At 33.8% G+C, this 11,318-nt stretch overlaps 1 long non-coding RNA gene across 1 annotated transcript; it reads left to right on the top strand.

Annotated features, from left to right (window-relative positions):
* The first annotated feature begins 8,491 nt into the window (after nucleotides 1–8,491).
* On the top strand, nucleotides 8,492–10,850 carry LOC136229053 (uncharacterized). Its single transcript, XR_010688970.1, has 4 exons — nucleotides 8,492–8,776; nucleotides 9,993–10,092; nucleotides 10,191–10,306; nucleotides 10,403–10,850. It is a non-coding gene; the product is annotated as an uncharacterized lncRNA (long non-coding RNA).
* The last annotated feature ends 468 nt before the right edge of the window (nucleotides 10,851–11,318 follow it).

Here is an 11,318-nt window from a genome sequence, read left to right as displayed (position 1 = left end):
AACTTAGCATTGAATTACATGAGCTTGAACAGAATGATTTGTCCATTGGTGAATATATGCAAAAGCTTAAATCCATTTTGGATGATTTGGCTGCTTCTGGAAATCCATATCCCATGCATCTCCTGCCTACCCTTCTCTATAAGAATGTCAATGAAGTGTTCAAATCAAGCATTCAGAACCTTGTAACTCAAAGAGGCATTCACATTGATTACTATGACTGTTAAGCAAACTGAAAACAGTAAAAGGAATGGTTCAGTCCACCAAAAAGTCGACATTCATGCTTCCCATGCCTAACCCGAGTTCGCATGAAGCACATGTATCGACCGTCTCTCCAAACGCAACAACAAAACCAAAATCAAGAAAACGGAGAGGAGGCAAGTGCTTTAACTGTGGAGATTTGGATCATTAGGCGGATAAATGCAAAAGACCCAAAGGGTTTGCAACACAGCAAGAACGTCATAGTGCGCATGCACATATCGCGTGGCACACTCCATCAGATCCTTTCAGTGGTCCACCTCAGCCATGGTACCCAGACACAGGAGCCACCAATCACATGACGGCTCAACCAAGCCAGTTTCAACACATGCAACCTTACTCTGGCAATGACACAGTTCACTTCGGAAACGGACAAGGTTTGCATATCTCTCATCTCGGTCAAACTTATATCAAAAATCTCAAAGTTTCTGATATTTTACTAGTTCATAAACTCACTAAATCTTTACTCTCGGTTCAAAAATTCACAAGTGATAATAACTGTCTTTTTGAATTTTGGCCTAACCATTTCCTTGTGAAGGATCAAATTTTTGGGGAAATCCTGTTACACGGCCCGAGTAAAGATGGACTTTATGTGCTTCCACCCAACTTGAAAGAGGCACTAGTTGGAGAGAAGGTGTCGTTCGAAAGGTGGCATGCGCGTTTAGGTCATTGTCAGAATTAGACAGTCAACATAATTCTGAAAGACAACAATTTATCATTATCAGCACCAGTTAGTGGTTGCTCCTTTTGTCCTTTAGGGAAATTAGCTCAATCTTCTTTACCGTCTATTGTTCGTTCTAGTACTTTTAAATTTGAAAGTTTGCATTTGGATGTTTGGGGTCTGGCCCCTATTCTTTCATTTAATGGACATCGCTATTTTCTAATTATCATTGATGAATTTACTTGCTTCAGTTGGTTATTTTGTTTGAAAAATAAAAGTGAAGTTGCTTTAACATTTCAAAACTTTCTTGCTATGATTAGAAATCAATGCAATGCTCAAGTTAAAAATTTCTACTCCGACCTTGGGGGCGAATTTCAAAAGTTGCAACCGTTCTTGCAAGCTAATGGCATTGTTCACAAAATTGCATGTCCCCACACCCATGCTCAGAATGGCATAGCTGAACGAAAAATCCGGCATGTGGTAGACACATGTCTCACAATTCTTGCCAATGCATCCTTACCTTTACACTTTTGGAATTATGCCATGATTCATGGTATTCGTATGATAAATATTCTCCCCACTAAAACTCTTCATAATCGGTCTCCTTTCTTCTTATTTCATAGAAAGAAACCTGATTATACGCTCCTTCGAATATTTGGAAGTGGTATTTTTCCGCTACTTCGTCCTTACAATAGGAATAAATTTGATTTTCGATCAAAACTATGTGTCTATCTAGGACCCTCCTCAAATCATTCTGGAGATTTATGCCTAGATTTCTCCACCAGTAGGATTTATGTCTCCAAATTTGTGAAATATGACGAAGCAATCTTTCCGACATCGCATCGAACGACGACACCTCTCTCCTCTAATGCAGGGTTAGAAGCAACGGTTCATGATCTACCGTCGTTACTCGGACCGTAATCCTCAAAATTATGTCTCCTCTTCTTTTACACCTCCCATCGTGACAAATGTGCAACCCGTAATCCCCGTTGAACCAACTAGTGGTGCCGATATCCCCATTGCGGCAGCACTGGATATCCCTACACAAGCCGCCATTCACGCACCGCCTCCTGCGGCTGCTGCTACGACGCCTTTTACGAAATCGACGGACCAAGCAAATGCTTCAGCCCACGACACCTCGGCTGCGCAAGCACCAGCATCGGCAGGAAGTGCCAGCGTTCATGCAGAGTGCACTGTAGCTACACAAAATCTTACTCAGTAGCCTACGAATCCTGTTCACATGCGCACTACGGATGCAAGGGATATGGACACCAACTCCGTACCTGATGTTGAAAGCGGAGCAAGCTTCATGCCTGATGCCGCACGATGCATACGACTGCCAAATGTGGAATTGGCGCCCGCCAAAGGCTCCCTGTCCGACAACATGACGAATCACGCCCATGCAACGGTTGTTCCTGACACAGCGGTATCTGCCCCGTGTCCTGCGAGGTTGATTAGAGCTCCTACTCGAAGCCTTGCGTATGATTCTGCGCGACAGCACAACATGCAACCTCGTCACTCGACCTTGCATTCAAGAGGGAGATTTGAAGCGCTTCTAGCATCATATGAACATGGCACCATAGATCCGACCTGCTTCAACAAAGCAAATAAGCTTCCAGAATGGCGACACGCCATGTCAGATGAGATTAAAGCCCTCCTAGACATTGGAACTTGGAAACTTGTACCGCGTCCTCCAGGAAGGTACATTATCACCTCACGCTGGCTGTTTCGCACAAAAAGGAAATCCGATGGATCTATTGATAGACACAAGGCTCGCTTGGTAGCACGCGGATTCATCCAAAAATCCGGGATTGACTACAAGGAGACATTCAGTCCGGTCGTCAAAGCCACAACTTGATGTTTCAAATGCGTTTCTTCATGGAAACTTGTCAGAAACTATCTACATGGAGCAACCACAAGGTTTTCGCGATCTTGACAAAGCCGATCATGTGTGCCTTCTTCAGAAGAGTCTTTATGGCCTAAAACGGGCTCTGCGAGAGTGGTTTACTCGCTTACGAAACTTTCTAGTTTCGCTTGGCTTTCGCATGTCCTTAGCGGAAAATTCTCTCTTTGTCTACAAAAATGGAAAGCTTCAATCTTTCATACTTTGCTATGTGGACGATATTCTAATCACAGGGAATTCCCCGGCCCACATTGTCAGTATAATCTCATCCATTGAAGCTGAATTTCCAATTAGAAATTTAGGAAGAGCTGAATTCTTCCTAAGCATTGAAATTCAATACTCTACAGAGGGTATTCACCTGTGCCAGGAAAAGTATGCAACAAACATACTTGACAGGGTCAACATGGCTGATGTGAAACCAACTTTAACACCTATGGCTACAACACCCACACTCTCAAAAAGTCTTGGAACTTCTCTGGTTTATGGTGATGAGTACCGCAGTATTGTTGGAGCTCTATAATACCTTTTACTCACTCGACCAGACATTGCTTTCTCAGTGAACAAGCTATGTCAGTTTCTTCACTGTCCGACTAATGAACACTGGAAGAGTGTCAAACGGGTTCTGCGCTACATTCAAGGAACTTTAGAAAGTGGCATTCTTCTGTCCGCAAAACCCATTGAGCATATCCATTGCTATTCAGACAGTGATTAGAGAGGATGCCCTGATGACAGTCGATCTACTGGAGCTTACTGTGTCTATCTTGGAAGGAGCATCATCTCATGGCAAACACGAAAGCAACCCACGATAGCAAGATCATCTACTGAAAGCGAATACAAAGTCGTAGCAAATGCAACAACGTAATTACTTTGGCTCAAATCGCTGCTACGAGACTTGGGATTCCACATGCCGCTTCCAGTTCAATTATGGTGTGACAATGTGGGAGCAATCTATCTCACCTCAAATCCTGTGTTTCATGCTCGCACGAAACACATTGAGCTTGATTACCACTTTGTTCGAGAACAAGTCACAAATGGGTTCCTTAATGTCAGATTCATTCCCACTGACGATTAAGTAGCTGACATATTAACCAAGCCGCTACCCAGTCTTCGCTTCACGTTGTTACGCTCTCGACCGTTGGTTTTTCCACGGCATCGGCTTGAAGGGGGGTGTTAGAGATAATATTTAGATTATCTCTACTAATAATTATGCACAAACTAAACAGAGTTGTATTCGTTATACAACTCTATTTAGGTGCAGAGATAATATTCCTATTATCTCTAAAATTAGATATGAGAGTTGTATTATAACTATACGTCTAATTAGGTCAGACAAACCTAATTAGAATACACTTTGTATCTGTCATATAAATACTTCTGATTAATACAAACCTTAATCAAGGGAATCATTCAATCCTCTCCATCTCTCTCTCTCTCAATATTTCGGCTCTCTCTCTCTCTCTAAAATACTGAAACATTCCAACAAGGACTGCACAAAAAAAATTAAAAAACCGTAAAATCAAACCAAAACCAGATCGAAAAAAAAGGTTAACCAAAATTAATAGACTAATATATGCTTTTTTATTTTAAAATTATCAATTTTTGGTTTCATTTTCGATATTCTAAAAACTACGGTTAATTAAAACCGAATTTCAATTAAATATTATAAAAATAAATTTATACTATTAAATATATATTTATAAAAGTAATAGTTATTTTTTAAAAAGAATTATTAGTTATTTATATATATATATATATATATATATATATATATATATATATATATATATATATATATATAGGTGTGATAAGCCTTATTGTGTGACAAGGACCAATTTTGTAATTAACTAAAATGAGGTGCCAAATTTGTAAATAAAAGAAAAGAGAAAATTGTTTTATTTTTTTTCTTTAAAATGCATTTTCCCGACTTTTCCAACCTCTTTTTTCAAAAAATTTTATACCGTTGGACTCGTCTTAATTAAACGGTCATTTTAAGATCCATGAAGCTCAAGTAAAAAAAATTCCGGTGAACGGAATCCGGGTGGGCGTTTTCCGGCAAGAAAAAAAGTGTCCAGAAAATTCTCAAACACTTTTCGAACATGTAAAACATTATTCTAAGAAACCTTAATTCTTGGGTTGAAGCGAGATTTCTTACGGTTTAGTCCCAATAAAACTTTTTCCTTATTTTTATCCATTTTACATGCTTCAACAATTTGTTGGGTAAAAACTGTAAGGAATCTCGCTTTGAGCTAAGAATTAAAGTTTCTTAAAATAATGTTTTACATGTTTTGGAATTTTTTGATAATTTTCTGGACACGTTTTTTGTCCTACTTACGTTGTTCCAAATCAATGTACCATTTGTTCCAACATAATGCTTATATTGTTCCAACAGAAAATTGTTTTATTTTTTTTCTTTAAAATACATTTTTCTGGCATTTCTAACCTCATTTTTCAAAAAAATTTATACTATTAGACTCATCTAAATTAGAAAGTCATTTTAAGATCCCTGAAACTCAAGTAAAAAAAATTCCGATGAACGGAATCCGAGTTGGCATTTTCTGGCATGAAAAAAAGTGCCCAGAAAATTCTAAAAAAATTCCAAAAAATGTAAAACATTATTCTAAGAAACTTTAATTCTTGGATCGAAGCGGTATTTCTTACGGTTTAGTCCCAATAAAACTTGTTCCTTAATTTTATCCATTTTACATGCTTCAACAATTTATTGGGTCAAAACTGTAAGGAATTTCGCTTTGAGTCAAGAATTAAAGTTTCTTAAAATGATGTTTTACATGTTTTTAAATTTTTTGATAATTTTCTGGGTACGTTTTTTGTCCTACTTATATTGTTCCAAATCAGTGTACCATTTGTTCCAACATAATACTTGCATTGTTCCAACAGAAAAATGTTTTATTTCTTTTCTTTAAAATACATTTTCCCGATATTTCTAACCTTGTTTTTCGAAAATTTTTATACTATTAGACTCGTCTAAATTAGACGGCCATTTTAATATCCCTGAAGCTCAAGTAAAAAAAATTCCGGTAAACGGAATCCGGGTGGGCGTTTTCTGGCGAGAAACAAAGTGTCCAGAAAATTCTCAAAAAATTTCAGAAAATTTAAAACATTATTTTAAGAAACTTTAATTCTTGGGTCAAAGCGGGATTTCTTACGGTATAGTCCCAACAAATTATTGAAGCATGTAAAATGGATAAAATTAAGGAAACATTTTTATTGGAACTAAACCGTAAGAAATCCTATTTCGACCCAAGAATTAAAGTTTCTTAGAATAATGTTTTACATTTTCTGGAATTTTTTGAGAATTTTTTTCTCGCCGAAAAACGCCCACCCGGATTCCGTTCACCGAAATTTTTTTTACTTGAGCTTCAGGGATCTTAAAATGACCGTCTAATTTAGACGAGTCTAATAGTATAAAAATTTTCGAAAAACGATGTTAGAGATGTCGGGAAAATGTATTTTAAAGAAAAGAAATAAAACAATTTTCTCTATCCCCTCTTTCATTTTATTTACCAATTTGTCACCTTGCCCTTTTAAATTATCATCAAAACTACGTAGTTTTGTTATGTCACACAATAAGCTCTTTATCACAACTTAAGCCCTTGTCACGTTGGATCTCACCCCTATATATATATATATATATACGAATTAAAAACAATCCACCCACCTGTTAACATTTAACAATTAGTCAATTATTATTATGCTATTATTTAGGTAAACTTACCATGCATATTTTTATTAAGTTAAAATTATATATTCTACTATATTTTTCTTTTCATTAATTTATAAACTTTATAATACTTTAGTTAATTTAATAGTAAATTTTGGTTTAAATTCTTTTATTATTTTTTATAGTTATAAACTAATGGTTAAAAACCAAAATAAAAGGTTAATCAATCAAATAATTAGTTAATCGATTAGTAATTAATCAAATTTAATGAACTACTGTATGGTTAATGTATTTAAAAAAAACCGATGAAATAGTTAACCGATTGAATTAACTTTAATGGATTGATTAACCGACCACGTAGATCCCTACTAAGTAAGGTCAAAATTTTATATCTATATTATACATTGATAAGTGCATACAAGAATATATATCATTTTCTTATTTTTTTAAAATTATAATTAATATTTTATCATATTTATAATTATTTAACAATTATAATATGTGTGATGTTATTGTTACTCATTTTTACAAATCGGTGTCTGCGAAGAGTTTCATGTCTCTTTCGGGATCTCTCATTCACACCTTCCAGCCTGGAGTATGGCAATGCATTCCTCTTTCTGAAACAACCACAAACATTATGGTGCTCTACAAAGCACGGTGCAGTCCTTCTATTGTGTTAGTTTAATAGCACGCTCTGCAACGTCTAACTTTCTTACAATTCTATAATCATTAGTGCATTTATTTTTGTGACCTCTTTTATAATACCCAAGCTGTAGAGGAGCTTCTTAGAGCACCTATAGTGCAAAGTAATAAAATTTGTTACTTTCTACCTCCACGTCATCAAAAATAACACTATAAAGTTACATACCACTAGAGCACCTTGTTACTTCAATTTTTAGTAGATATCACTTGTCATAAAACACTTCATATTTACTCAATTAACATACAATTAATAATTTTTATCCAACAATATAATTAATTCAATACTAATTATTAATACCAAAAAAATATTTATCCAATATAATAATTAATTCAAGACGTATTATTATTATTTCTATAAAATTAAATAAATGAGTAAATGCTTATTATTAAATTATACATGAGATAAATAAATAGTAACCTTTTATTTGAGATAAAATATAACGTTAAGATACTTTTAAATAATTGAAATAAAATATAATTTTAGAGTTTATTTAAGATAAAATCTATGATATAAAAAAAATAGTTACACTTTAAAATATAAAAAGTGGATTACAAAAATAAGGGAAAAGAAAAAGCTTGTTACCAATATTGGTCACACAGGAATTTTTACATGCACCTTAATGAGCACGTGGATTTGCTCATTCACCGTTAGATATATGCTTATTAAATCTAAGCCTCATGATGCTTTGAATCTCCACCTTAAGATTCTAATAAGCCTAGATCTAATGGTTAATGAGCAAATTTCACTTGCTCATTAAGGTGCATGTAATCAAGACTGATTGGTTACAAGCTTTCTAATGGATGGTTATAACCAGTTTGCCAAAAGTAACAAGAAAAATACACCCATTAGAGTTGCTCTTAGTTACACGGTCCATAAATTCTTTGTTTGAAGGCTCAAGGGAACATAGGCATTGGTTGATGTGTCCATTAAGTTCAGGGTGATTTGAAAGAGCCGTAGTTGATTGCCACTAGTGTATACTGGTATTTCAAACTCAAGGATTTGTCTTGGAGATGATTGATCCCTAGAACTCTAGAGATGAACCACTACAAAAAAAATGGCTTTTAATAAGAAAAATTTAGTGAGGATAAAAAAATATTCTCACTAACAGCATAATCTCAACAATTGTAATGAGAATAAATTATATATTTTAATATTAATAACTAAATAATTTTTTTTATTAAATTTTATTAAAACTTGTTCTCACTAATTCCTGTTTTTCACTAATTTGTTAAATTTTGTACTCACTTTTAATATTATATCATCAATAATTTGTGTTCCCCCAAATTTTATTCTTCTTTTTAGCACCATTTATTCCCCCAAATATTTTGGTTCTCCCAATACGCAGACACCATGTAACATCACTTCCTTCTTTCACCAAATTCGTACTTCATCTTTATCCATGGCTTCACTAAATCCAACATCACTCCTCATATCCATACGTTCACCATCGTACTAAACCCTAATTCATACCCTTCTTCTTTATAAGAAATATTCTGCTTATCAAAGGAAATCAACGTTTTGGTTTTGAAAGCTGCAAGGAAGACAATTCCTAATCATTTTAGTTTTATTCATTAGGTAATTCCTACTTTGTGTTTAGATTAGTAAATATTTGCTTATTGATTATTGGTATTCGTTTTTTGAAGGGTTCTATTTCTGGTTCGACTAATTTTTTCTCTTAATTAGTCTATGCTTTTTTCCCCTTTTGAAGTGATTTAACTCTCGTGTTGTTATGTTGTTCTTGGGTTTTTGTTAGTGTGTGGTTAATTTTAATTTTTTGTTATTGAAGTTCTCTATTTAGAAGAAACATAATGAGGGTGTCGAAGTTTAATCTTGGAATTTTTACATTGGTTCTAGGGTTTCTTACAGTTGTAGTTTATTTCCAACAAAGTGAAGTCTATTTCAGTAATAATTAACCTTGGATGATAACCGAGCTTTTGTTATGGTGAAATTGACTAAAGCCTTCCATTTGTTCTCATAATCTAACTATTTTTTTAGAAAATTTTATATTTTTGCCCCTTTTAGGATTACAACTTTATTATTTACCTTTTATCTGATTATATGTTGCATCTTCATGATTGTAACAACTAGAAAATTTAGGGTTGACATATTGGATGGATTATCTATTTGAAACTTATAGTTTAGTTGTTTATAAGGAGCACGTTTAGTTGTAGTTGTAGCTGTAATTAGAAGGTCATCAATAATGAGCCATGTAATAAAACCTGAAAGGAAGGGCTAATTAATCATACTAATTTGAAGAGATGAAAAAGTTTAGATCATTATTTAGTGACTGCTATTTTAGATGTAGATTATAGAACTACTTCATGAGGGGCAGAGCTTGTGTTCGAAATGCGACCCCTAGAAATGACTGACATGGAGACTGGATTCTCATATAAATTTCAACTGATTTTGTACAACTAAAATGAGAATCTAGTAATCATCATCTCTCTAGTTACATCTTGTTTTCTTAATTTTCCCTAATATATAAACAAATTAGACAAAACACCTACTATAATCCATTTCAAATATGCATCTTGTTTTCTTAATTTTCCCTAACTCAATCTCATCAAATTCGACTCTTACAAATGTGCCGAAGGACAATCCATCATTAGGTAACATTATAAACATATTTCTTAATGGTTATGTATGTATTCCTTCTAATTTTATGAATTAAAATTCCCTTCGCAGCTTCAACTATCCCAATCTCATCAAATCTGAAAGTTACAAATGTTAGGATAACATGTGTTCTTAAGGTAAACACGAAATTAACCGTTTCTGGTGATGTTGTTGGCAGGAGTGAACAAGCAATCACTATTTAGATGTTTGTCACTGTTTCAAAGAACTTTGGTAGAGAGGATGCTTTTCAATCTATTAGCTTGCCTCAAACTCAAAAGGCAAGTAATTTACCTTATTCATGTGAAAATGGTGATTGTAATATTTATTTCTCTTAGACTAATTTATTAATGACTCTTTATCTTTTGCTGTATTTTAGGTGCTTATCATACCAGTGGAAGCTGTTGATCATTACCTTGTAGCAAAATACTCCCATTACTGAATATGGTAAATATGGTGGCTCCGTGTATGCTATATCAGACAAATATGTTAACGGTAAGTTATTGTTGTTCAAATTTAGTTTATTTTCTTTTTACTCTTCACATTGAAGTTACTTTGAACAATTTTTAAAAATGGATAATATTTTGTTAGATTCCACAACTCAAGAGAAGAAAAAAGTTAGAGGGAAGAACATGAATAAGAAAGTTGCATCTCTAAGATCTGGAGAAAAGCTTAAGATTGAGTTCTACAACAATCGTGCAGTGGGTGAGAATCATAAATGTTGGTCAAGGCACTTAGGGAGAATTGTTCGTGATGTCAACATTTGCCTTGTACAATTTCAAAAATGGAAGGATGTGAAGAATTAAATCAAGAACCATCTATATGGGGCTCAGTCAAAGTAAATCTATTTTGGTTAAATGTTGTCTCAATAAACATGAACTCTATTTTGATTAATTGCTACCAAAATAAGTAGCTAATCCGTTTCGATTAATTGGTGTTTGAATAAGTAATAAATCAGTTTTGATTAATTGCTGCCTTATATAGAATTGAATATGTTTTGATTAATTGCTGCAATAAGAAGTAAATCTTTTTTTATTAATATTGTTGCCTCAATTGTAAATCTGTTTTGATTAATTACTGCCTCAAATAGAAGTAAATCTGTTTTGATTAATTTTCGCAATAAGAAGTAAATCTATTTTTATGAATTATTGCCTCAATTGTAAATCTATTTTGATTAATTTCCACAGTAAGAAGTAAATCTGTTTTTGATTAATTGTTGCCTCAATATGTTGATTAATTGCTACCTCAATATGAAGTAAATATGTTTTGACTAATTGCTGCCTACTTAATTAGTAAATCTGTTTTGATTAATTGCTACCTCAATATGAAGTAAATATGTTTTGATTAATTGCTGCCTACTTAATCAGTAAATCTATTTTGATTAATATTTCTGAGGTTCTGCTGTACCATATGTTGTATGAATGTTTTGAATATGAGAACATGGAAATTTATCGTGAAGAAACCTTGGAGCATATGGGTTATTTATGGACACCGTGGAAGTTAGGTT

Source organism: Euphorbia lathyris, chromosome 1, assembly GCF_963576675.1.
Source record: "Euphorbia lathyris chromosome 1, ddEupLath1.1, whole genome shotgun sequence".
Lineage (NCBI taxonomy): Eukaryota > Viridiplantae > Streptophyta > Magnoliopsida > Malpighiales > Euphorbiaceae > Euphorbia > Euphorbia lathyris.
The sequence above is the reverse complement of the archived record's forward strand: the minus strand, read 5'-3'. Positions and strand labels throughout refer to the sequence as shown.